Here is a 25,104-nt window from a genome sequence, read left to right as displayed (position 1 = left end):
TTTTCCATGTTCCTCTCCCTCAGCAGTGGCACCTTCACTGTCCACCAAGTTGTCAGTTTCCCAATGCTCACTCAGCAGCTCTGTGGCAGAAGTCTGACATGGGAGAATCTGCTGTTTGGCGTGGCTTGAAAAGGCAGGTAAGATGTTTGTCCTAGCAAACAGGAGTGCAATGCCCCTTCTCTTACTGAGGGGCTTAGCACCATAACAGAGCATAAAATACCAATTAAGTCCAGAGTCATCCCTGCCCTCCATTTTTCATTTCACAGAGTATTTCCAGTTTTTGTTTCATTACATCAAATTATACACCAACCTCATTTCCGTTCTGGAAACTGCCAGAAAAGTGCCTCTTCTTTTGTGCTGCACTGCAAATATGTGCACAATGGTTTCCCTTGACTTCAAGGAGTCGAATGTTCACACATGTCAGGCACATTAGGATCAGAGTCCTTGGTAATCTGTATAACTTAGGTAATACTGGATAACTTGACTGTGCATCATTAACTCAATGATGCACCAAGCTGTGGGAGAGCAAAAAACTTAAACAAGCTGACCCCCAAACCCTGAAATATTTTTGTGTGTGAGAGTAGTCTGAAGGGAGGAGGGAGGAAAAAAGAGTCAGCATATCTTTAGCTCTTTGTGGTTTGTTTTGGTTTGTTTGCCTGTTTTTTGTCCAAATGTTATTGAGAATAGAAACAAAAAAATAGAGAAGAACCACTAAGGAATCCAGAATACTCCCACGGTGTGTGAAACCCAACTGGAACAAACAAAGAAATAGGTGCTGGATATATACACATTCAATCTTTGCAGACACATGTAAGCACCAGAGCTGTAAATTGGGCCTGAAAAACCAACTTACTCTGCAGAGCTGTGCGTCGTTCCTTTTCTGAGACCTACCAGTTCATGCTATTCAGGCAGAGCTCCCCAGCTCAGCTCTGGGCTACTCTGCCCATAAGGGTGTTGAACAAATATTTTGTATCCAAGAGAGACTCATTAATGTCTTTCAAACCGGATGTAAGTTCCTCATTATTCTTCTGCATAGGTCTAGTAATGGGAGCCTCCTCTAGAGATGCCCTACACAGATGTCTTTAGGAAATGTTGATGGCATGAAGCAGGAATTGTTTTCACTGAAAGATTTATAACCTTATAACCTTTTCAAGCCTAGGCAGTGCAAGTAGGCTGAGAACCAGCAGCAAGGGGTTTCTGACTTCTGCACTGTACTCTAATACTGACTAACCCAGAGAAATCATTTTGGTCTAAATTTTTGCTGTTCTGGGTCCTCAGTATGAGGAATGAAATGTCAGGGGGTTTTCAAAGGTACTGAGTGTTTCTGACTGCTATTTGAAATGAAGGTTTAGAGTCCTTATTAAAAAAAAAACCCAACCCCCCTCCCCCCAAGCCCATGGATCTTAATTTAGGGCTCCCCAAATCAGAAGCCACTTTGAAAGACATGCAGAAGCACAGAACAGCCGATAGATTTCCATATCCTGCAGGGTTTTGGCATGAATCCCCTTCTTTGGTTCCAGGCAGAAAAATACAAAGAGATGTCTGTGAATAGGACCTCACTGGGTGTCCAACCCTCTGAGTGAAATTTCCTGTGCAGAGGATGGTCTCGGCCTACATTTTCTAGTTATTATATAGAATTTGTTTCCTGCTAAGCTAGAAAAAAATGTATAAAAACATAAAACCTTCAGTGAATTCCCACCTTATAGAGCTACTTCAAGCTATACATGCAGAATATGTACTGGAGGAGCTGACATTGAATAGGATAGTTCAAGGGAGAGACCAAAGCTCAGCAGAGACATTCTTTAAAAATTATTTGTCTTGTCTGCAATATTTTGTAAGTTGATCCAAATCAGGTTTTTGAGTAATACCATTAAAGTCAACAACCAACACCCAGGATGAATCAAGCTCTTAAAGTGCCATTCAGGCTCCTTGAGAGACGCACATCCCAATGACTCCTTTAGCAGTCATTAAACCAATTATCATCCCAGTCTATTTCCAACAATTATCATCATAGACTTTTTGGGTTTAATCAGCTTTTTAATTGACCTGTGAATAAGACAGGAGATACAAAATTCTCCCCTGATACCTCAGGTGTAACTATTATACATTTAGCATTGCTGTGCACATGAAATAATTTACACCATAATACTGACCTGGGGCTGGGATATGAACAACAATATATTCATAAATTAAGGGTAAAAACAAATTAAAGGCAATAAGGGAGAAGAAGAGGAAGTAGTAATCTATAAACAGAATGTCACCATGCTTGGTGACATTGCCTCTGGGATTCCTTGGCCAGCAAATTTTGAGACTGGAAAAAGGATTATTTTTTTTCTAAAACAGTATGCAAAGCACAGAATAAATTGTAAGTGATACAAAACTTTTGACCATCTCAAAAGTGCTACAATTATTGAATTGTGTTGTAGAAATGTCTTCAGACAATTGCTTAGGATTTTAAAAAGAAATCGGCCATTTAGGCATATGTCCCAACTAACTTTTAATATCACTTGCCTTAGCACAGCACTGCAAAGTGGCCTGAATGCAGCAATTTGCGGGATTTGGCACTGTGAGCCCCGCAAGCACTTAGCAAAAGCAATTGTGTAGCTCTATTGAAAATCCCGCATATCATGCTGTGGGGAGCCAGCACTTTTTATCTGTCGGCACTGTTGGTGACAAATATTAAAATAAAAAGTATGACACTATAGGTGCTTCAAAATTCAAACTGCAAGTTTCCTACTGCGGGACTTCTAACCATGTAATAAAGTGCAGGGAAGAAAGCAGAGTTCAGACCCCATGCTGTAATAAAGGCAAGGAAATCTTAAGTGTTCAAATACATAATTCATTCTCTTCTGAGACTTTCTACCAGGTTTCTCCCAGTAAAGATTTTAATTTGTGCCTGGATGATACAATCTTTAATTTCTCTTTTACCTCCAGAGACAGCTGGGAGGGCGCTGGGGCAACCGTCCCCATTGTGGGGGACGAGAGCAAATGGTCAGGAGGGGTCAGAAGCTCCTCTGCAGCTGGGAGGGTGTGACAGCCCCGCAGGGCCAGCCCGGGCACAGGAGCAGGATCCCGCGGCTGCCACTTGCTGTGAAATGCCTGCAAAACAGTCACCGCAGTAGTCAGTGAGCTTTGTTTGTTTCCCATAGAAATATTTTGCACCTTAAATAATACCTTCCTCCAAGGATTTCAAGGCACATAGCAAACACTGGCTGAGCTTCATCTTCTTGTGGGGAGGTAAGACCCTGTTCCCACCTCTTCTTTTGCTGTACTTTCTGCTGACTTGAAGACTCTACTGTCATTTTGTTACACAATTTTCAAAACCAGCATTTGAAACACATGACTTTGATTTTTTTTTGTTAGCTATGAATATCAGCCTTGAGCATTTATTTCTTTGTTGTATAAATATTTTTACCTCTATTTTAATAACATTTTTTGTAAGGAACAGTGCAATAATCACAAAGGAGAACAAACTACTGGGAAATTCAAGACATATTTGCATGTGGGAGTGGTACACATAAGCAACAAGTTACTGAGACGTTATTGGCCATATAAATGAGCAAATATATTCCTGCTGAAAGTTCAGTGAAATCACTGCATTTATATCAGGGATAAATTTGGCTCAATTGTGAGAAGAATGCATGCATCTCACTCTGCAGTGGTCATTTGACCTAAATTATATACATTGATCTGTGTTCCCCCCTGGTGTTAGCATACCAAATTGACTGGATTACATATTCAGATATAAAGCTACAGGAATGTGCCTTTTGACCCATTTGCATTTTCTAATCCAGGCTCTTAAGTCTAGTTATTTTCTTTTTAAACCCTGGTCTTTTTTCATTCCTTCTCCAATACTTTCTTAGGGACTGGCATCCATCTCATCCCAAGCCTGATAGAGTGCTGGACAGTGAATGCTTTAGAGACTGTTGTCTTAGCTGAGGTTTGGTCTTTCCCAGGCTAGCTAGGGTAATTCAGGTGGCAGTGTTTGCAGTCATGGGGTCTGTGCACTTTTGCTCCCTTTCCTAGGAGGAATCCCAGAAATCCTTTGCATGTTCAATCTTCAAATAGTTTTTATTTTAATTATTGTTTTTTTACAAAATGGTTGGAAAAATTGTGCCCCTGTTGATGCTGCTGAGAAGGCTGCCATGGATGTTGGAGGAGCTTGGCCTGCAGATAGAGGCAGAGGACATCATGTTTCCATCTGGGTCTCCAGAAGCAGAGGATGGTGGATCAGGAGCACAGCAGGGCTATCCCACGGCAGAGCAGGGTGCTGCCAAAGCAGGCTCTGGGCCTCTCAGCAAACTTCCTCTGAGGTGCCAGCTGCTCCCAGGAAGCCCAGTTCCTGTGCCTAGACTTGCTCTTTCAAGAAAATTATATTTCATGCTGCTTTTTAACAGCTCTTCAGGCTAGGGAGAGTTAACTCTGATCCCTTTCTGCAAGACAGACTATTAATTACAAGAATGAGCCTGGTGCAGCTGGGTTGAAATGTGTTAAAACAAACAATTAAAAAAATTAAGCGCCCTCTGCCTACTTCAGTTTAGGGGAAAGGTCTCTCTAACTCTACCTGCTCAGAGGCTACATTGAGGCTCTTTGACTCTGCTCTGAGACTTGCTGACACTACTGATTCAACACTGTATCAAGACACTCCAACTGTGATCTGAGACCTGGAGCAGAGCAGGAGCATCTTGACACAGTGTCAAAACAGTAGTCAAGAGCGCATGGACGCAGCACTGAAAGTCTTTTGTCTCCCAAATGAAAAGGAGCTGGATTATTTTCATCTTTTTTCCTTTTTTTTTTTTTTTCCCAATTTTTTTTTCTATTAATGGTAGCTTTCTCTTAAATAAAAATCCCCACAGTTTATTTGCAGGAAGAAAGCATGACATGTCCCCCTCCCCCCTGCCTTTTTGTTTGATAAAGCAAAGTGACAGACAATGCCTTCACTGTACAATGCACTTCACTAAAGCTTCACTTTACTTCTTTGGCTTTGGAGAAGTAAAAGGCTATATTTGAAAATTATTCCAATTTGGGAACCAAAAAAGGTTAATCTTTTCATGAAACTGCACATCATTCATCTGTCTCTTTGCATTTTTGTGTTTGTTGTATATTTGGAATTGCATATTTGTACAGTAACATAGTTTTGATCTGACTTATAGTTTTGATCTGAATTATAGTTTTGGACACAGTGTTGCTCACCACCCTCCCCACAAAATTCAAGCTATAATACCTGTGAATTCAGTTTTGAGTGTTGACCAATGTTCAAAAGAAATTAGTTCAATTGTCAGAATGTGACGATGCCTGCTGAGACAGGTCTCTTTTCTGCAGATGAGATGGTCTTAATGCTACATGGACAGCGACTTTATAACAGGTTAAACTCATTTATTTAAAAAATGAGAATGCAATTGAATTTATGTTTCCTTGCTGGGGTCACAGGTACCAAAGAATTAGCAAAACCATCTACTGCATGTTTTATAGATGACAGTGTTTTTGCTGAATGTTAAATGAAAACAATCCATTAAAATAAAAAATGAAAATTCTTTTTGTTTCCTTTTCCTCTTGGGCCTTCCCAAAAGGAGGTCGACACCGACCCAGTTTGAAAAATACTTGCCTAAGCCAATCACTGCCCAGCATGTATTCCCTTGAGCAACTTGAGTGGGCATGATGCCATCTGAACAGATGGGCATTACTGTAGGCAACCAAGAGACCATGCATGTGAATCAAGTATGGGTGTTTACAGCATCATTTCCCTGATGAGAATGTCAAAATGGCAGCCCAGTCCGAGCCTTTGGCTCAGTTCACTTGCATTTCACTAATTCAGCTCTAAAATGGACAACTTCATGAAATAAATTATTAACATTACGTTGGGTGGTCCTGATTTTACTTCATTGAATTGGGCAGAGCAGGTGGGTAATGGAATTGCTGAAAATACCATGCCTGGCCCCTGTCTTATAGCAGGGGGGGTTTGTTCTTTTGAGAAATGAGGGCAAAGAAGCCCCCATGTCTGTGCCAAGTATAACATAACAAACAGGCCAACACAACAGTACTACAGATGTACTTCAAACTGAAGGCAAGAAACATTTTTACATTTGTTCTAAGGAGGCATCTTATTTCAATCAAAGTTAAAACAGTATAAAAGGGGACTTACATGCATGATGTATTTGAATAATATCCCAGGGCAAGGTCAGCTCCTTAAAGGTGCACATATTGAATTAGGATTTCACTGCTGTCCTAAAGAGAGATGCACATAAATGGTGCAACATTTCTGAGCCCAGCAGTCATTGTAACTCCTGTATCTGTTGAATGAAGAGACTTCTACTGAATTATCATTGGAAGTTCTCTACCATCTGTTAAAAAGAGAACTTCAAGTACAGAAAATAAAGATTGGAATTTGAATATTAATACCTTTATCTACTTGAACAAAAAACGCTCTAAGATATATATTCTGGAAACTTGATATAAAGTGTATATCTGAAATGCTGTAATTATTTTGCTTTTATTTTGAGGATCTCATGTATTTTCTTGCAGCTTCTGTGTGCTTGTGCAATGCTAACTGAACCCTTCATTTTCAGATGTGGTAATCTACACAACATTTTGCTTTCCTAAGTGGCTAGCCAGCCTGAACTTGAAGAATTGGCATGCTGAACCATCAGTATCAGGTATAAAATACTTGAATACATATTTCTTTCAGGAATAATGCAGTATCTTACAGATAATAGCTAAAATACCTGGTGTTTTACAGTTCTTTCTGGTTTTGTTTGGGGTTAGTTTTGTTTTATTTAAATAATCTAATTTCTTAATCTTCGAAGAAGTACCTGGTGAGTTTTACATCTAATTCTATGCTTTAGTTGGGGAATTCAGGAAAAAAAGAAGCAGATTTTCAAAACCATATTAGGATGGCAATGCAAATAAAAATAACACATTTCTAACACTTGATTGGAACAAAGAGTATCTGAAATGTGTCATTTTCTGTATGCAGATTATGTAATTGTTTTCCTCTCTCATTTCAAACTACCAAAATCAACGTTTTCATTTGTCTTCTACACTGTGCTGTGATGGCTCCGCCTTCTGCCATTAGACTTGCTAAAATGCTCTGATACCTTCTTTTTCATTTTCTAGGGAGCGTAATGTTTATTTTCTTGCTCAATGTCATGGTAACAGAAAGATTTCCTTTATATTATAGCTAAGTTTATGCTTTAAATACAAGCAGGGCAGGTTGGAGAGTGCAGTATATCCCATGTGGAAAGGCAGCACTTGCTTTCTGGGTGCCAGCACATACTCCCAGCTGTTGCTGTTGCTGTGGGGTCACAGATGCAGCTCACACTGAATCAGTTAAAAATGTAGCAGCTATGCTTGGGGACACAAGCTCAAATTTTCAGGGCCTGATTATTCTGTTAGTTTCATATGTACAATTCCCACAGAAGTCAGCAGAAGCACTACATGCAAACCTGACAGGCTAATTTGGAGCCCAGAACTGCAAAGAATGTAATCATACATTTGATTTCTGTGGGTTCTTGGGGTGTAATTCTCACCCATCTCCATGATATTAGGATTTTCCACAGCTTTTGAAGAATTGGATGAAGAAAAAAATATTAGGTTACTTGTAATATTTTATTTTCAATAATCAGGGGAAGGAAAAGAAATCTGAAGTAAATGAGTTCATATTGGACCAGCCCAGAGTGAAAAATGTGTTCTACAGTGCTCTGAAAACTGAGCTAAGAGTAATACAACGTATGGCACATTATGAGCAGGGAAGGGCCCCGAGGGATGAAGGCAAACTAATCAAAGGAATAGCTAATGGCCTAGAAGGAGAATGGGGAACAACCTGCTTCTTAGAGAGCCCCCTCAGCTCAGAGGGCTGGTGTGCAGACTGCTGGGACCCCAGCCTAAGGTCTCAATGATTTTATCCAAAACAAGTCAAATTCAAGACAATTTTTTAATGTCTATATATTTTATTCTTTTATCAGACATTTCTTTTGCACAGAGGACAGAGACAAGTATTGGGGCTGAACCACCACTGCCACATCTGCACAGGCTTCTATAACATTACTTATGCTTGTACTCCCACAGCACACCAGGGGTAATGCTGCTGGTCTGTTCTGCCTGCTCACTGATCAGCATCTCAGGGCAAATAAAATTGTCAAGTAAAATGGATTTAGCTCTGGATCATTAAAAGATGATCTGAAAAGGTGACCAGTTAGGTCTAAGCAAGCTGTCACTTGTTTCAATAAGCAAATGGAGACCAAAGACATCTTTAATATGATGTTCCCAGTGTCAGTATTAACTCTCTTTCTCATCTGTTTTCAGATTAATGGGACCGAGAAATCCAAGAAAGAAAGTGGAGGCTGGAGTGATGCTGATTGCACTGGAAGGTATGGCAGTTGGTGAACTAATGGAGAACAGAATTACAGACATCCATAGGAATTGAAGGAACCTTACAATAACAAGGCAAGGCAGGCAGTGCAGTCTGCACAATGGAGAACATGGAGGTTCACTGTGCCCTCTCTCTTGAAGTCTACAGCTTTGGGAAAAGTTCAAAATACAGTCCTAGGAATCCCAAAGTTTGTTGGCATCCCCAAGTACACTAAGTAATATTTGCAGAAGATGAAAAGTGCTCTTTGCATTAGGAGCTATTAATGAAAATAATAGTTTTCAGTTTTCAAACGGTTTGTATCATTTTCCTGTGGTGATAGCAGAGGACTATGCCACTGACATAAAGTAGGAGTTTTCAGCCTGTAACACTGAAAAAAAGTTAGTGCAAGGCCAAGTGTATTTAAGGCTTGTGAGTAAAAAGTTAAATGTAAGATGGACACAGTACTTGATGGCCCCAAGGATGAGGGGTAAAGGTAAAGTACTTAAAGTTTGTATTGATTTACCTGGGTGTGAATTAAGGGAATTAGTGCCTTGAGCCACATCCTACTCACTGGATGCTGGGGGATGGTCAGAATGGTGGGCCATCAGGCTGGGAATTCCAGGTTAGGATCAAGAGACAGCTTTGTCTGGAAATTTGCTTGAGGAGACCACACTCATCTCACCTCTATGTTGCAGTTGCTCTGTATATTAAGGACCAAGAAATAGTTTTAATATTTAAAAAAATGCAGCTTCTATTTTCACCTTCAAACAGTTGTTATGTAGAAAAGCACCTTACAAGATGAAGTTCTGGCATCAAATACTCCAATATTAGAGTAGAAGCTGTAAATGTCAACTGTATGAAAGAGAAAAATGTTTCTCTGAGAATTCAGGACAGCACAAATGCAGAGGAGTTTGAAAGATGGTGGTGGGGGTACTTGGCTTAGGAGAGGCATAAACCAGGAGTGGAAAAGGTTGGAAAGAGAGCAATAAGGGATAGCTTGGTAGAGCCACAGGTAGGGTGGACGGGGGAGTGAGATTGCTGAACCTGGATGCAGAAATGATCTGAAATAGTTGGCTATGTTCCTATAGTTTGTGCAGGACAGTTCTAAGGCCTATTTTGCAAAATTTTAAGTGTTGAATGAAATCAGGAAGGTGAGCAGGGCAGACAAGTATGAATTGTTAGGGAAAGCAGTAAATAAAGCACAGCAGAAAAGGAAAGCTTGTGGATGGAGAATATGTTGTCTGATTTTTAGGCCAGTGAGCTGAAAGCAATGGTGGAATATCCAGAAAAAAGAGTCAGAAAGTGTCAGAGATACAGAGGTAGATAGGGAGAGGTGCGATGAGGAATCAATAAAATAAATCTTTTGTATAGTCTTGAGAAAGGTTAGGTTGCCTTAATAACTAGTGTGGATGAAGGACAAAATACAGAAAAACATGAGTGCTGCTGACTTGTACTGGGAGAAAAAAAGCTGAAGGTTTCCAGAGAAAAAATGGGGATCTGTCAGAATGAGAATAAGAGATTTGCTTTGGACAGAAGGAAGGATTTATGTTATGAAGACTGATTAAGGAAAACAAACCTGGTGTGAAGAACTCTTGATATGGCCAAGATGTGATCTTGTGAGGAAGAGTTTGTAGAAGCTTTCTTAGGGGAGGGACAATGTTTACTATGTGGAACAATTAGCCACAAATTAACTTTCCCGGTACTTTGGCAGTTAAGTATTAAAAGCAGGTCCTGGTGTGCCTATGTATATGTGTACATATGTTTATCTATAAATATATATATCCATGCTGAGGCTGTCCCTGAGCCCAGGGTGGTTCCATGTGAACCCCACTGCCCCAAAGTAGCAAGGAGGCAAGGGGCTTGTCCTCTGCATGGGTTTTGTACTGCAGCTATTTGGGCTCATCCAGAGATTTTAGGTTCCTGTAGGAAGCTTATTCCTACAGGGAGTAATAAATGCAGCAGATGTTTGCAGTGACACAAAACAGCCTTTCCAAAGAGGCTGCATTTTTTCAACCCAAACATGTTCCTGTGTGAGAATGGCAATGCAGACAGACTGAGGATGTGCAGGCTTGTAGTGTGAATTTCTAATGCACATATAGATTCTTTTTCTGTGAGGAACAACTAGGTCTTATAGCTGTGTCTCTTGCATGCTGGTCCTGCCTTTTGCAGAGCTGTGGGTGGCTTATACTTTATCACTGGTCTTTCTCTGCATCTCTGAGGTAATTCTGGACAGGTGATTCTGCACAGGTAATTCTGTTCATCTCTGGACCAGCCTTGAAGGCACTTAACGTGCTTCTACATGACTCCTACTTCCATATTATAGGGCAAAGATGAGTTTTCTCAGTTCATGTGACAACAGTGATAAGAACACTTGGTCTAGGTTGTACATTCTGTTCATAAGACAGCATAGAAATTCTCCACAGTTGTAAATAATTGTTTGTCCTTTTTAAACTAGGGAATAAAAGCAAGCCTCAGTAGCCAGTGCCAGGTAATTCATGCAGCACACATAAGTGTGTTTGCTTCAGAGTAGAAATTGGACAGAGGTAGATAAATAAATACAAACTAAAAGCACTCTTTTTGAATTTGTTTTTTAGATGTCATGTCACTGGTAGTTTTTATTTTATGCTGCTATTAACTACACGCTGTAAAATGAAACCAGGATTTGGAAACTGTGAATTGTTACTCAAGAAAATGAGTGAAGAAAGACGTTTCAGTGGGAGACTGCAAGTGTGTTAATACTACACTTATCTGTGACTCATGGTGCAGATCCTTGCATTACAGGCAGGTATTTTTGGACAGAGATTTGCACCTGTATTTCAGAGTAATTCCTTATTTCACCTTGCTTGGAGTAACTGCTGACTCCTGGTGAAAAGGGCTGCACTGCTTGTTTCTGCTACCACTCGGCTTGTTTGCCTTGCCTGTCCCTTTGCATAAACTCTAGTGATGGTGTGGCAGCAGAAAGGAGAAAGATTGGTTCAGCAAGCTGGTCTGATGGAAAGCTGTCCTCCTCAGAATTAAACAGAAATAGAGTCTTCTGTCATGCAGGGGAACTGAACTGAGTCATACGGTGATTGCGTGGTGTCCACATCCCATGTGAGGGAGGGGCTGGAAATCTGCTGCTGCTTGTGGGAGGAAAATGTGGGAGTAGAACCATTCCTTGTAGCCTGAAGTTACACTGGGTTGATTAAAGCAGGGAGTATTTTGTCAGTCTTGAGGCAGCTGAACATATAAGACAGGTCAGTATGAACTCATCCACATTTGGTGGTGCACACACAGCTCTTGGTGTCTGCATTAGGGACTTTGTAGAAATGAGTTTTATAAAAATAAGTCTGAGGTGGAATTAGCTTTTGGTTAGTGTGTTATTGCATATAAAAAGAAAACCAAGATTTGGTAAATTATATGAAAAACCAACAATCCAATGGGTGATTAGCTTGCTTTTTTAAAAAATGCACTACACCTGTTGCTAAACAGCTGTTATAAAACTCTCCTACATGTCTATCAAGGTGAACTCTTCACCAGTTTAGGACTGGGTGAGAAGGGGAGCTGTTTCTCACTCAGCTTGTATGCATGCCAGAATCCAGACCTTCAGCTGCTTTTCCCTGCTCCCTTCCTAACATCCATTGTCTCATACACAAAGTGTTACAGCTATGGGCTTTAGCAGCACAGACCTGTAGCTGTCACCAGCATCTGGTTTTTAAATCCTTTTCTGTATGCTCATATGTTTGTCATTTAAGTTACTTATTTTTAAATTACAACAGAGTCAATATTTCACATTATTTGGGGGTATAAGCATCATGAATCAGGAGAGGCCTGATACAAGAACCTTGCTCACACTGAGGATTTCTTTCTGATAATGGACAGTTTATGAAGCTCCCTGTAACAGCAAGGGTAGGGGGATTGCTCCACTTTGAGGCTTTTGAGTTCTATCAAAAGAACTCCTTTGTGGTTACTGCTTAAATCCTGTAAACACTTGTTGCTCAAAAGTGGCCCTCCTTCTGTCTGAGTCTTTTGATATTTTCCCCTTCTTGTAGGGATACACTAACAATGCTTTTGTTATGTACGAGGAGGTAACATTTCTCAATAAAACCAGCTGTGTGTACTCCTTAGATTCCTAATCCTCTCCTTCAAATGCTCTAGACTCATCTAATAGGCTTCATATTACAGCTGTTCCCTTAAACCTTTTATTTTTTAAAAGTGGTCCTGGTTATTTTCATACTTTAATATAGTTCTGTTTAATTTTTGTGATTCATTTTGGTTTGTGAGAAATGCTTGCATTTTTTCTGCTTTGCTGCAAATGCTAACTTCTCTGAAGCAAAAGCATGTCCTTTTCCCCATTTAACTGTGGGACTTCCTCACCCAGTGTTGATCAGCCCTTCTTTCTCTCCAAAGCTGGGATCTCCACAGTAAGATCTGAACATGGGCAATTTTGGAGTTGGATTTTTTTGTCTGTTTGTTTTGTGATGGGTTTGTTTCTTTGTGGATTTAGGGGAGGGAGTTTGGTTGGTTTGTTTTTAGTTTTTGCCCAATATTCGTTAAATGTCTGGGATTCTTTGGTGCTGAAAAGTGTAGTGAAGTATGATGAAATACAGTGCATCTGTTATTCTAATGTAGGTTTTACTGCTGTTTAAATTCTGAGTAGCTATATGACTTTTGCTGACATACTGTACTCTCTGTGAAGAAAATCAAGAGTGTTTGAAGTCCAGAAGACAAGCTGAAAGCATGATGCTTCCCCATTAAAATAATTTTATATATGGAGAGTGAACTAAATATTGCTTGTCTTTTCCTTGTGACAGCCCTAACTCCTTTTTAAAATAAGTTTTTTATTAATTTCATTTGGAACTTGTGGCATAACTGTTTCATGGACATTCTTAATGGTACTTTGATTCTTTCTTGTACAGTATTATAACTATATTTTTTTTTTTCTAACTCTGTATTGCCTGTTTGCCCTTCAGGCTACACAGATTACAAAATGAGATTTCTCTGCGTCTGGCCACTGATCTACAGTCTCTTTTCTGTCCTCTAATCTGCTGTTCTTTAGTACTTTGATTCCTTATGTTCTTGGGTGGCCTTTCTTATCCCTCTCTTTTGGATTTAGTGTTTTCTCTAGTTTTTCTGAGGCTGCTTTCTCAATGTTCATTGTCTGTTTGGCATCAGCATGATCTGTAGCTTCGCTCTTTCTTCCTTTCATCCTTCACAAGATCTCTGCTGCATATGGTGGACCACCTTTCTTTTAAACTGCTTTAGCAAAAGCTCTTTCAAAAACTTAAGCAATCTCCGATCTACCTTCTTGCCCATTCTTATCCTTACTGTTCCCTTCCCACTATGCTCCTAGTTTGAGATCTGTCAACTCTGCATGACTAAATCAGTGTAAATAGGCTTGGCAAACAGTTTTGGGTTCTTATATGTTGGCTCTCCCTGAGTCCTCAGATTTTTTTCCCTCCCTCTCTCTGCTAGAAAACCTGCTCTTTTCTCTCTCTCGGCACCATCTCTTGAGCACTGTGTCTTTCTCTCCTTTTTCTGTCTTTGTCTGTTGTCTCCAGGGCCTCCACTGTCACATCATACAGTTCTTCCATCATATCTGGCATTTCTGACCTGATCTTCCTCTCTAGCTTGCTGGCATTTTCTCATTAGTTACAGGCGTCCCCTGATTCTGTCAGACTTTTTTTTTTTTAAGTTATTTCCTACAGCTTTTCTAATTTTTTTTTCCCTGACTTTTAAAAATGTCCTCTAACAACTAAAGCAAACTGGAGGGGGTTCGTGTTATCTTGCTTGCTTTCTTCCTTTTTTATTTTGCATATTGACTTGCTGGAGCCATTCTGAAAAACCTTCAGACTATCCCATTTGTAGTGCATAACACCAGTGCCATCTGGATATCTACAACTACTGAGGAAGGCTGAGGTAGCATGTGATTTGAGAGTTAACATAAAACTGTCTACTGACCATCCTGATGCAATTTTTAGGGCTTTTAATATGGATTGCTGTATGTTTGCTTCACTGTTTATATTGTCAGCGTGGTGCCTTGAGCTTCCAGTTGCACAGCTTTAGCAATCTCCACTTACTGACATTCTCTTTCCTAGGGCCAAGTTTCCCAGGAGATTTTCCTCATGTGGCACAATCTTCTGTAAACTAGAGCACTGAAATCTCTTAGCAAAATTAGTCCATCAGGCTTTAGTACTGGGTGACCTCACTGTGAAACAGTCACTAAAATACATTTATGTGTCCAGATTGTCTAGGTAATTCCATTAGTATCATTCTCATGGTAGCTGAGCAGGTAGATTGTCTTATTATCACAGTGCCTGAATTAAATTCAGACTAATTTAGTAGATGGTAAACTCTGCTGCTGCTACGGGTTCCATGTTATTCTTCACTTCCGTAAACTTCTCTCTGTTTTTAATGTGAACTTTTAAAAGAGAAACGCAATTGACTTTCTCCTTGTTAACAGCTTCATTTTTAAAGTAATACACACAAAATAAATATAAATGTAGGCAATGTATTTGGTGTATTGTCATAAAAGTAGGAGAGCTTTCTTTTTATTTGTCAAAAAACATATTTGAATTAATATTTCACTCTTTTGATGATGCCACCTTTATTGGGACAGTTAAGATTGACAAGGACGGGTGTAGTATAAACTCCTGTATAGTGAGACTGAGCAATTAATAATTTTTCATTACAGAAAAGAAAAGCAGCCAATCTTTGAATTGTTTTATCAAATTTTCTTTTGAAATAGACAAAACTTGTGTTGCCTGAAAGTGGACTTTAAAAAACTATAAACAGTATTTTGTATTTTAAAATAGGCAAAAGGGCAACCTTGGATGGGGAGATTTGGATAATTATAGCACTTTTGACTTTGCTTTCTTTTAAATTTGAGCTGTTGACTGCATCAAGGTAAAAGGGGAGGAAGGTTCCATTGCCAGTCTTGCCCCAAGGGTGCTTCATGACTGTGGATTTCTTTGCCTTCTTCCAGTTTCCCTCATGTCAGGTAAACAGAACAAGTCCAGAAACTTAGTTTCTAATTTTTCTGTGAAACAAATTTTACTAGTTGCCACTGTGTTTTGCTTTTGTTGGTTACATTGCCTTCAGAACTGCCTTTATCCTTTCATACAAAGCAACAATTTGATGTATGCTGAAGTGAAGTGCTACTTTTGTGAATCTCATTTATTCCTTCTCAAATTTTTCATAATTTTTTTTAATGCTGGAGCTCCCTGACAGAAAGATTTCATGATGTTACCAGGAACTAGTCACATCCTCTCCACTTACCCAGAAAACCCCCTGGTCTTAGAAAAAGCTGTAGGAGGTAGACTATTTCCAGTAAAATTGTTGAAGTTTAGCAGTTGTGTATTGTGGAATGCAGGATCCTAGAATGGTAACTTTAATTTACAAGCTTGGCTACTGAGTTTTTGTAACAATATTTGCTTTAAAGGGTAAAAAAGCCCCAAACACATGAGTCTGGGGAAACAAGAAGGTTGCTTTATCAAATAATAAAGATCGGCCTACCTTCCTGACCAGCAGAATTGTTCAGCACATCTGGAGGAACTGAGGGAGGCAAAGATTTTGAATCCCTGTGGTCAGGCTGCCTGTGCCTTAGGTTCCTTCTCCCAAGACATCAGAGTGCTCCCAGTGGATGTCCCTGCTTGAAGAAGGGCTGGGTTGCAGTGCATCTTCTGCTGCTTTATACGCCAGGTAAATTATCTTGTGAAATCTGGCACATTGTATTGGTTACTAACTTCTTCAAGGGGAGATTTCTTGACCCTGTTGAGAAGAGAAAGCTTTTACCTGCTGTGCTGGCAAGTGAGTATGAGGAGAAAACAAGACAATCTCCTTTTCTTTTGTAAGGAGAGAGTATATTCATAGCTGATGGTTTGTTCACTAATTGCATGTGTTATTTTCTCAGTTGTTGTCTAAAGCAGGAATACTCTTTGCTTTCACAAGTAGGACAGTTTTTTAATATTAAAATAATTTTATTAATTTACCAAAAGAAATAAAAAGAGGAAACAAATGGTTTAGCTGTCTATTGTCACATGCAAAATCCTCAATTTGTTAAAAAGACCATGTAGAGAGGAAGCACTTTGTTTTAATCTCTCTGAGTTCTGTTAAGCAGCAAAGAACCACTACTTTTGTGGTGCAGAAGTCCACAGATCTGGCTCTGTGGTGAGTATCTCCTGTGGAGATCTTGCTCAAGGTTGGAAAAGTTCATACAATGAATCAGTAGGACCCAATTATTAGCTCTTTTTCCCCCACCATCCCAATGTGTGTATGTGCACGTGCTCACCACAGCAGCCACAACCACCAGTTATACACACAATCCTGGCTGAGACACGTGCTGAAGCTTTTTAATTTAGAGAGCTCTGTTACTTGTGGGGATTATGGTTTACACTTAAAATATCATCAGCTTTCACTGTAATGTAGAACACACAGCTGCCACTGTATTTTCGAACAAGGTATTTTCAGCAGTAACTTTTGGTATTCAAACATTCATGAGACCCCCCAAATGAATAAACCCCTTTTTCCCCAGGCTAAACACATAGGATACAGGCATAGCTATAGCCTAATTCCTTCTCTATTTCATCCAATCATTTGACAGTACAGGCTCAAGTATTTCTATAAATTGATTTCTGGACCATACCAGATACCTTTTTGGAGGGGCCCTGCAAGGAAGAGGCATATGAGCTTTGTGAAGTACCCTTCCAGCAGCCAGCACTCTCCTGCTCTTCCCCTTGTTTGTAAATCTGACAGCAGGACCTCGTCCTACATGTACAATGTCGGCTAATCTGGAATTCTGTAATCCTTGGAGATCAACTGTCTTTAGAGTTTTGAGTGTGGATGGTTGGTTTTTTGTTTTGTTTTGGGAGAGGGGTGTGTGTGTAGTTATCCCAAGAAAATAATTTAGAAACTACTATGCACCTTGGTGGCAAGCAATGCTTCTTTTTTCTTTAACAGCTCTCAGAAAAACTGCCTGAAGTTCAGCAATGTTACTGTTACCAAAATCTGTGTGGTTTGGTGCACAGGATGGTGCTCTCAATCAGTGCTTGTACTGTTGTTTATAATTCAGAAGATCACAGATGAGAATGCTTTGTGTTTATGGTAATGGACTATGATTTGGGGCATTTGGCTTCTTTCTGTTATGTTCTTTCAACAAGAACTTAAATGAGAGAGTTCACCTATCTTTCTCAAGTTTTTAACAAGCACTTGCAGTAGTTTTGGGTATGAACAAGAATGAACAAGACTTAGGTATGAACAGCTTTAAGTCTTCTCTGATTCTACCTACATAACTCGACTTTTTGGTGCATTGTCTTGCTTTGAGGGTTTTGTTTGTTTGTTTGTGTTTTTTTTTTTTTTTTGGTTTTTTTGTTTTGGTTTGTTTTTTTTTTTTGCTGGGTGATGGGAAATATCAGTCCTCCTTTGAGAATGGCAGGAAAGATGTTTTGAACAATTATTGGAATTAAAGTGATTTAGCAGACACCTTAATTGCAAAATACTTAAATTTGACATTGCACTTCCCTAAGCATTATAACCATTCTGCAATGTAGTGCAGGTGTATGTGCCTCATTAAATGACTTCTGAACAATATGGAGTGATGTGCAGGTCACTGCACACTGCTGAAGCGTGTGTTACAGCCCGTTATAAGGGTGCAGTGCCAGCGGATCTTGAGCTCTTCATTGTACTGATAATTCCAACATTTGCTGAAGAATTTTGTAGGCTTGCTGCTTTGGACATTCTTGATTATTATTCAAAGGCTCTTTAAATAAATACAGAAATGCACAGTTGATTTTGAGTCTCTGCGCCCTGTTTGTGGTGCTGTGTTTAAAGCAAGGCAGCAGAACTTGGGAGCTTTGCTGGGTCTCCAGCAGTGGAGGTGCCTCATCCTTTGGGAGCTGGGTAGCAAAGCTGTGACTGCCTTGGTCAGTGGCTGTACTTCAGTGGTGTGGGGCAGTGGTGGCTCAGTTGTCCATGGGAAGGTTTGGTTGCTGTTCAGAGGAAGGGGGTTTGCTTGGGTCTGAACTGAGCTCCATGATTGAAATTACTTGTCACCTAAGGAAAGTCTGAGGAATCATGCTGCACTGTAGCATGGTGACAACCAAAGAGACTCCTTGAGACATTTTATCAAGTAATATAGCAGGTAGCATGCTCTCCTTGTTTGTGTAGGGGAATGTAGGTGTGGAAGAGCTAAGCACCATTTCCATAGGCCTTGTTCTTCCCTTATTCATCATTATCAGCAGCAGTGAATGGCAGCTAGTGGAAATTAAAGCAGAGTTCAGGTTGCTGTCCTGTATGGTGAGTGCAGAGGCCTCTGCCCAGTACTCTTGAAGTTCAGCTTTGCTCTTCATCACATCCCAAGTAACTGGACTTAGAGCTCAGAGCTGTGTTTCACATTTAAGATAATCTATTTGCATTCTGCGGCTCACTAACCAAAGTGATAAACATTAGCACCTATACTGAAGTGTGATGGTTCTAATGCAAAGATCAAGGAAGAGCATTTGAAGTTAAACACAAGTTGTTTTTTATTGTATGAAACTAGTTTTTATTGTGAAGTTTTCTTAGTTTATTTAACTTCTTTCAGTGTTTTTCAATAAAATTGCGAAGCTGAGTTAGTTCAGGTCCTGCAGTGTCTCTTAAGCTGGTTAGACAGAAAGTAGATATAAATATGTCCTGTTTATTTTTTTATGTAATAGAGGATATACAATATTATTTTCAGGCTTATCTTTCTCAAATTTTACAAAAGGACTTGAAGTTGTACTAATTTTAAAGTACATGCTATGGGAGATGAACTTTTCAACTTAGAAGAAGATAGTTTTTGCTGTGATTCCTTTGATAATTCTTAATAATGGAGTAACATATAAAAGGTTTCTACTAAATGAACAAACCTTCCTTAAAGTTCCAAAACATTTCTTCAGAAGAACATTTACTAACTCTTACATAAACTCTAAAATTTTTATTCTTTATGCTGGGTGTCTGCTTTGAGATCGACTTTGTTTTTGATCTTTTACCTTTCTTCATCCTCTTTGCTTAAGGTTTTACACTGTGTTTTTTATCTATACTTCTAGTATTCTATGATCTCTGATTGTTTTATGTTTTCAGGACTCTAGAAGTTTTAGAATATTTCTTTAACTTCAGCTTTATTCTCACTGCTGTCTGTCCATACACTTTTTTCTTAGTTTTAAAGAATTACATATTTCAAGGTAGAACCTTCTTTACAGCATTTTCTTCTTGTTAATTAGTAAAAAGAAATTTATGAAGTATTTCTGTCCTCAGCATTTCAGATCATGACTATGTGACAAGGTAAAGAACAAAGTCCAAATTAAAAAAAAAAAAAACAAAAACAAACCCAAATAATATCATCCTCTATAAATCCAGCTGCCTAAAATGAAAACTAATTTTCTGAGAAGAACCTTGAATTTTTTAATATTTTTCATTTATCTTTCAGGAAAAAAAAACAAACTAACATTTAACTTGACTCTACCATTTTGAACTAAGCAGGTAGAGCTCAAAGGAGTTTTGGAGGGGATAGATGTGGTACCAGATTTGAGGTGTCGTGGTTTTGACTCCTATGTTCCTTTTCCTTGTGCTGTCTGAACCTCCTTTAGGCTATCTCCGAGAGCACTGGCTGTTGGAATTCTTGGCTCTTGTGTGGAATGGCAAGAAAGCCTGCTGGGCTAAGGTGGCTGAAGTCTCTTTATGCTTTAAGAGAATGGAATAATGCAGCTGTGTGAGCCCATACACAGCGTGTCCTTCATCCATGACAGAAGCAGCTGAGCCTCAGCTATAAAGTAAATAACCTTGATGTTTGGTGCCTAATTGGTGTGCAAAGTAGACAGGGCAGGTTTTATAGAGCTGGCTTGCTTAAGTGATGGTTTAAAACCTCTGGGATTTACCTAGTAGTAAGCATGCCTAGAAATGCAGAAGTAATTATTTATATTTTTCCTCAACTAATGAAGCAGCAGGCTGATTTTCTCTATTAAAGGTTTGCACTTAATACTAGCCAGAAATGAAAGTTTGACAACTTTTCTGTTACAGAAGAGTGTAAGTTTATTAACATTTGGGAGCTACACTAATAAGTGCTGCTGACTATTGCATATGTTTGTTTTCTAGAAATCGGAAGCTCCTCCTGGGGATAGTTTCAGGAAATGTCAAGTACCAAGTTTCTGTTCAAACAACTGCTCTGTAGTGTTCAAAGTGATGTAGGTAGTATGGTCAAGACAAATCTTTTGTTCTTTGGTTTATGTGTGCAAGAGCTTTCTGTAGCTTGATGGGCACTCTGCATGTGTTCTTTACTCTTCAGAAATCTGTTTTGCACCAATATTGTAGCTTCATACCCAGATAATTCTCTGCAAAGCAGGAAGCTCTTACTTTGCATGCCTCACCTGAGGAATGTAATGGGCTATTGCCATGTGGGCTGCTGCTGAAGATTCCAGGTTTTGTTTCAGGCTGACATGGCCAGCACTGGGCTTTCTGCTGACAGGTGTCAACATGTGCCCAAATATTGACTTTCTAGCTAGAGAGAGGTGCTGGACCCCCAAGTTAAAACACTAGTTATACACTCATAGTTACACTTTAAATTGAACCTGGAAATAATCACCAATACAACCTGAGATATGGTACAAATGTTTTCTGTATGCAGCATTAAGTTTTAAATTAATATCTTTCATAAAGGAGATGATGGTTGGAAGAATTCCTGTTGAATTCCTGTTACTTTTCTTTTTTACTTTTTAAAAATACAGATTAAGTTAATGGGTTTCAGATAGAGAAAATACAGGGCTTGAAGAAGGCTTTTTGGTTTGCTTTTATTTACTTATTTATTCATAAAATGAACCTAGTCCAACACCCTGTTGAGTCTACTTAGATCTAGGTGGCACTGAACTTCTGTCAGCTTCAACCTTAGAAGAGGACATTGAGCCAAACAGAAATTATTCTATGTACAAAGAGAAATTCTGTCTTGGCACAGATTCTATAATCTGTATGCCTTTTACATACTTCTGAACCTACAATGTCATTCAAGGGATTCAGAAGACACTGACACAGAGCAGTTCACTTAACAGGACATCTAAATCCTGAAAATGGATGCTCACCGGTACTTCCTGTAAAAATAAATTAGAAATAGAGATAATGCAGCTCTATCTGAATGCCACTCTAGAAGCCTTTTAGAAGCTGTCCAGAGTTGGGTGCAAATGCTGTTTATTTTTCTCTAGTTTCAGATGTATCAAATATTTTATCCTAAAACCTTGCTGAGCTATAAAATTATTTTAACTAGTCTATGAAATACAAGTGAAAATCTTAGCAAACTCTCTCCATCCCTTCCAGCTCACCCACACTGACCAATCTGGCATTACTCCAAGAGCAGCTACAATTCATAAACCTTAAGAAGCATTAAACACATTGATCACGTTAACCAAGAGAATAAAAGTTGCTGCCTTCTACCATTAGGTTCAGAAACAGCAATCAATAGGGTTCTTTGGGACTATCATTTTGTAGTAGTGGAGAAATTTAATTTCAGGCATAATTTTATAACCTCTGCACAACTGTTCTACAATTTTCCATATGCTTTGTTTGAATGCCACCCATCAGAAGCTGTCCAAGGCGAGGATGTCTGTCCTTTGCCTTTGACTTTTTCTTTTCATTCCTCTGCTCAATACACTTGCAGTAGCTGTTACTCAGGGTACATCCACCATAGCATGGAGCAGAGTTCCTCCCACAGCTTCAGCCTTCATGAGTCAGGAAAACACAGCTGAAATGACTTGATTAAAAACTTCTTTGTCACCAGGGAGCCCTGCTGACCAGTGCTATGTTTTTGTTTAAGGGAAGCTCTGCCTCGATGTCTGGTGGGAGGACGTGGTTGGGAATACAAACTCACGTCGCTCCTACACAGGGACGAGGGCCTGACTCTGTTGGTTACTCTTGTGCTGTTACATCAAGAGTAGGATAAGGAAGGGTGGCCACAGCTAATGGCAACAACACTTTCACCTGGTTTCAGCATTTATTAAAGACATAAGAACATATATACATATATATATATAAAGGGTTACAACTTCAGCTCAAAGGGCCTGCCTATTCCAGGAGTTAGTGTGCAGCAGGAGATGCTTGACATAAAGTTGTTTTTTTTTTTTTTTTTTGCCTTGCCACAGTTTGCATTTCACAGATTGTGGTATATTATGACAAGCTAATATTTTAAAGCCTACTGAATTTTAACTGGGTTTGTTGCATATATCACCAAAGAAAAGAGGACACCAGAAGGTATCATTTCCAGCACTGCAATTTTACAGGTCAGTGATTCCTTCTGAGGAGATTGAAGTGTCTCTATGTACAATTCTTGCTCAATTTAACCAGGTTAACAGTACTGTATTTGCAGTCTCTTTTAGAGGGCTTCATGATCTTCTGTAATGGCATCTCTTTTTTTTGAACTTATTTCAGCACACTGGTAAATGCTGATGATTGTCCTTGAAGGGCTGTCATAAGTACCTGCAGCATTTTGCTGCATGCAAAGGGATTGCAAATCAGCTGGAGGTTAAGATATGGTTTTCATTTCTTTTATGTCCTCTAGGTTTAGTGAAGCTGTTTTTGGAGAAAGAGATTTAGAAACTAAGCTGGTCACTGTCTGGCTGTCTCAGTGTTACTTTAAGTGGGAAGCCAGTCTTTCTCTTTTTTTTTGTATGCATTGCTGTTCAACACCTTAAGCCCTGAGTAACACTTTTGCCCTGTGTACTAACATGATGCAAAGAAAACACTGTTGTAAATTTACAGGGCAGCTGTGATTCTGCTGAACCTCTGAGGATAGGTTTTAAAGGGCTAAATATCTGTCTGTGAATCAAGAGTACAGGACATGGGCTGATTTCCTTGATCCAGCTGGGATGTTTTGTGAATTTATTATCTGTAGCAGCAAAAAACATGGAAAGTCATAGGTGAAGCTAGAATGACCAAGAACCTGTTGGAAGCAATTTAGAGAGTCAATATCACTGATGACAGTTTTGTCAGCTGTAGGGTACCTGTATCTGTATCCTGCTTTACTAAATAATCAATGCCACTTAAGGTTTGCTCTTTATTCCAGGCACAATGCTTGTGCTTGAGATATAATTAGTGTCTGGGATTTGATGAATATGGGGGGAAATCTACTGATTAGAATTTTCCCTTCCTTCCATGAGAAGGGTGAAGGAAGCATTTTTTTCAATGTGTTGAACACTTGCACTGAAATCTGTTTAACTTCTTGGTAGATAAAACATGTACTCTTTGATTGTAACACAGTGATTCCTGACTGTCTCAAGGCTACCAAATCAAAGCATATTTATTTAAAAAAAAAGGATACATAGGCAAGTCTGGCTCTAAATATAAATTAATATTTATATTTTAGGACTGCCTTCTTTCAGTTTACTACTAGATACATGCACTTTAAAATTTCTACACTGTTCAGAATTTCCTTACACAAGACTGTTACTTGAGTGACTCACAGCATGGAGAGAACATGCAGATTTTCTCTCCTGCCAAGAGAATCGGGGAAAGGAATCAAAAATGGCATGGAAACTCACTTAATGGAAGGGTTTTTTTTTTTTTATCCCCTGTAACCAAGTAAAAAAAATCCAATGAGGTTTTAAAATAGGTTTATTTCTTTTATGATTTCTTTATGAAGTAAAGAATTCCTGTAAGACTTGTCACAGATGATCCTTTTGCTTTTTTATTAGAATTTGAGGGGGTCTGGAGCAGAGTGTGAAAGCTGGAAAATTAAAGAATTGGTGCCAGCATCAGCATAACAAAAAGGAATACTGAATATACCAAAGGGAATAAGAGATTCAAAAATCTGAATTTTGTGGATTTCCTTGACTTGTATCTGTGCATAAGATATCTAAGCATGTCTTTGGGTAATATTTGAGACAGAAGTATTTGTTAAAGTCTTAAATTTGAAAGTGAATCACCAGTAAATCAAGCAGGAAAACCAGGGAAGAATAGCCTTAACATACTTCATAAATTTTCAGTTATGGATCAAATAGACAGAAGAACTTAAAACTTGTCAGGCCTTCTTTACAGACCTCCTAGAGCATTGAAAATGTCTCTGTGGACATTTTCCAGAGTTCATTCAATACTCTTGAATAAGCTTCTGTGTTTCTCAGGTAATCTTATAACTAACTATAAATGAGAAAGATTCAGACCTCATATTTTTGTATAGTCTGTATGGACTGTATATGAGTTTGAATAATGAAGAACTCAAAGCAAAAGTTACAAATGGAAAGAAAGAGGTATAAAACTGGTTGACGAGTTTTTGTAAGAACCATGGCAGTTTAATTTATAGGTCACAGTCAAGTCTTTACCCCTCCTTTTTTTCCTTCCCTCTAATGTTTTTGGCAATTCCTCAATTGTCTGTTATTGTCCTAGATCTTTCATGCCTTTTCTTTATAACTTTTGACTCAGCTCTTTTTGCTGAAGGCAGAGTTAACTCATACTCTAAATTGTTCTAAATGGATTTTTGAAGACTTTGGCGTTTTTGAAGTAGCAAGAATATTTCCTCTGACTTCTCCAGCGATACTATTAGATCTGTGGTGCTTCCCCAAATACCACATGCTTCAGCAAAGGAAGCTCTTCAACAATGGCTTTTTTAATGAAAGAAATTGGTAAGTACAGTATATGTATGCCCTTTAAATTTTATTACCTGGTTATAAATCTAGACTGAATGGTGAATGAAGCACTTCAGAAGTTTGTATGGCTCAATAAATTAAAATCAAAATTTCTTCCAAGGCATGGAGAATGCAGTGATGGACATCAGTTTTGTGTTTGAAAAG

The 25,104-nt window shown here is 39.0% G+C and overlaps 1 long non-coding RNA gene across 1 annotated transcript in view; it reads left to right on the top strand.

Moving 5' to 3' along the window:
- Positions 1-28: 28 nt before the first annotated feature.
- LOC128793647 (uncharacterized) overlaps positions 29-25,104 on the top strand; it is a 76,727-nt gene continuing 51,651 nt past the window's right edge. The window contains exons 1-3 of the long non-coding RNA XR_008432849.1: positions 29-137; positions 6,567-6,653; positions 8,302-8,366. This is a non-coding gene — a long non-coding RNA (uncharacterized LOC128793647). The remainder of the gene's footprint in view (positions 138-6,566; positions 6,654-8,301; positions 8,367-25,104) is intronic.

Source organism: Vidua chalybeata, chromosome 11 (assembly GCF_026979565.1).
Source record: "Vidua chalybeata isolate OUT-0048 chromosome 11, bVidCha1 merged haplotype, whole genome shotgun sequence".
Lineage (NCBI taxonomy): Eukaryota > Metazoa > Chordata > Aves > Passeriformes > Viduidae > Vidua > Vidua chalybeata.
The sequence above is the reverse complement of the archived record's forward strand: the minus strand, read 5'-3'. Positions and strand labels throughout refer to the sequence as shown.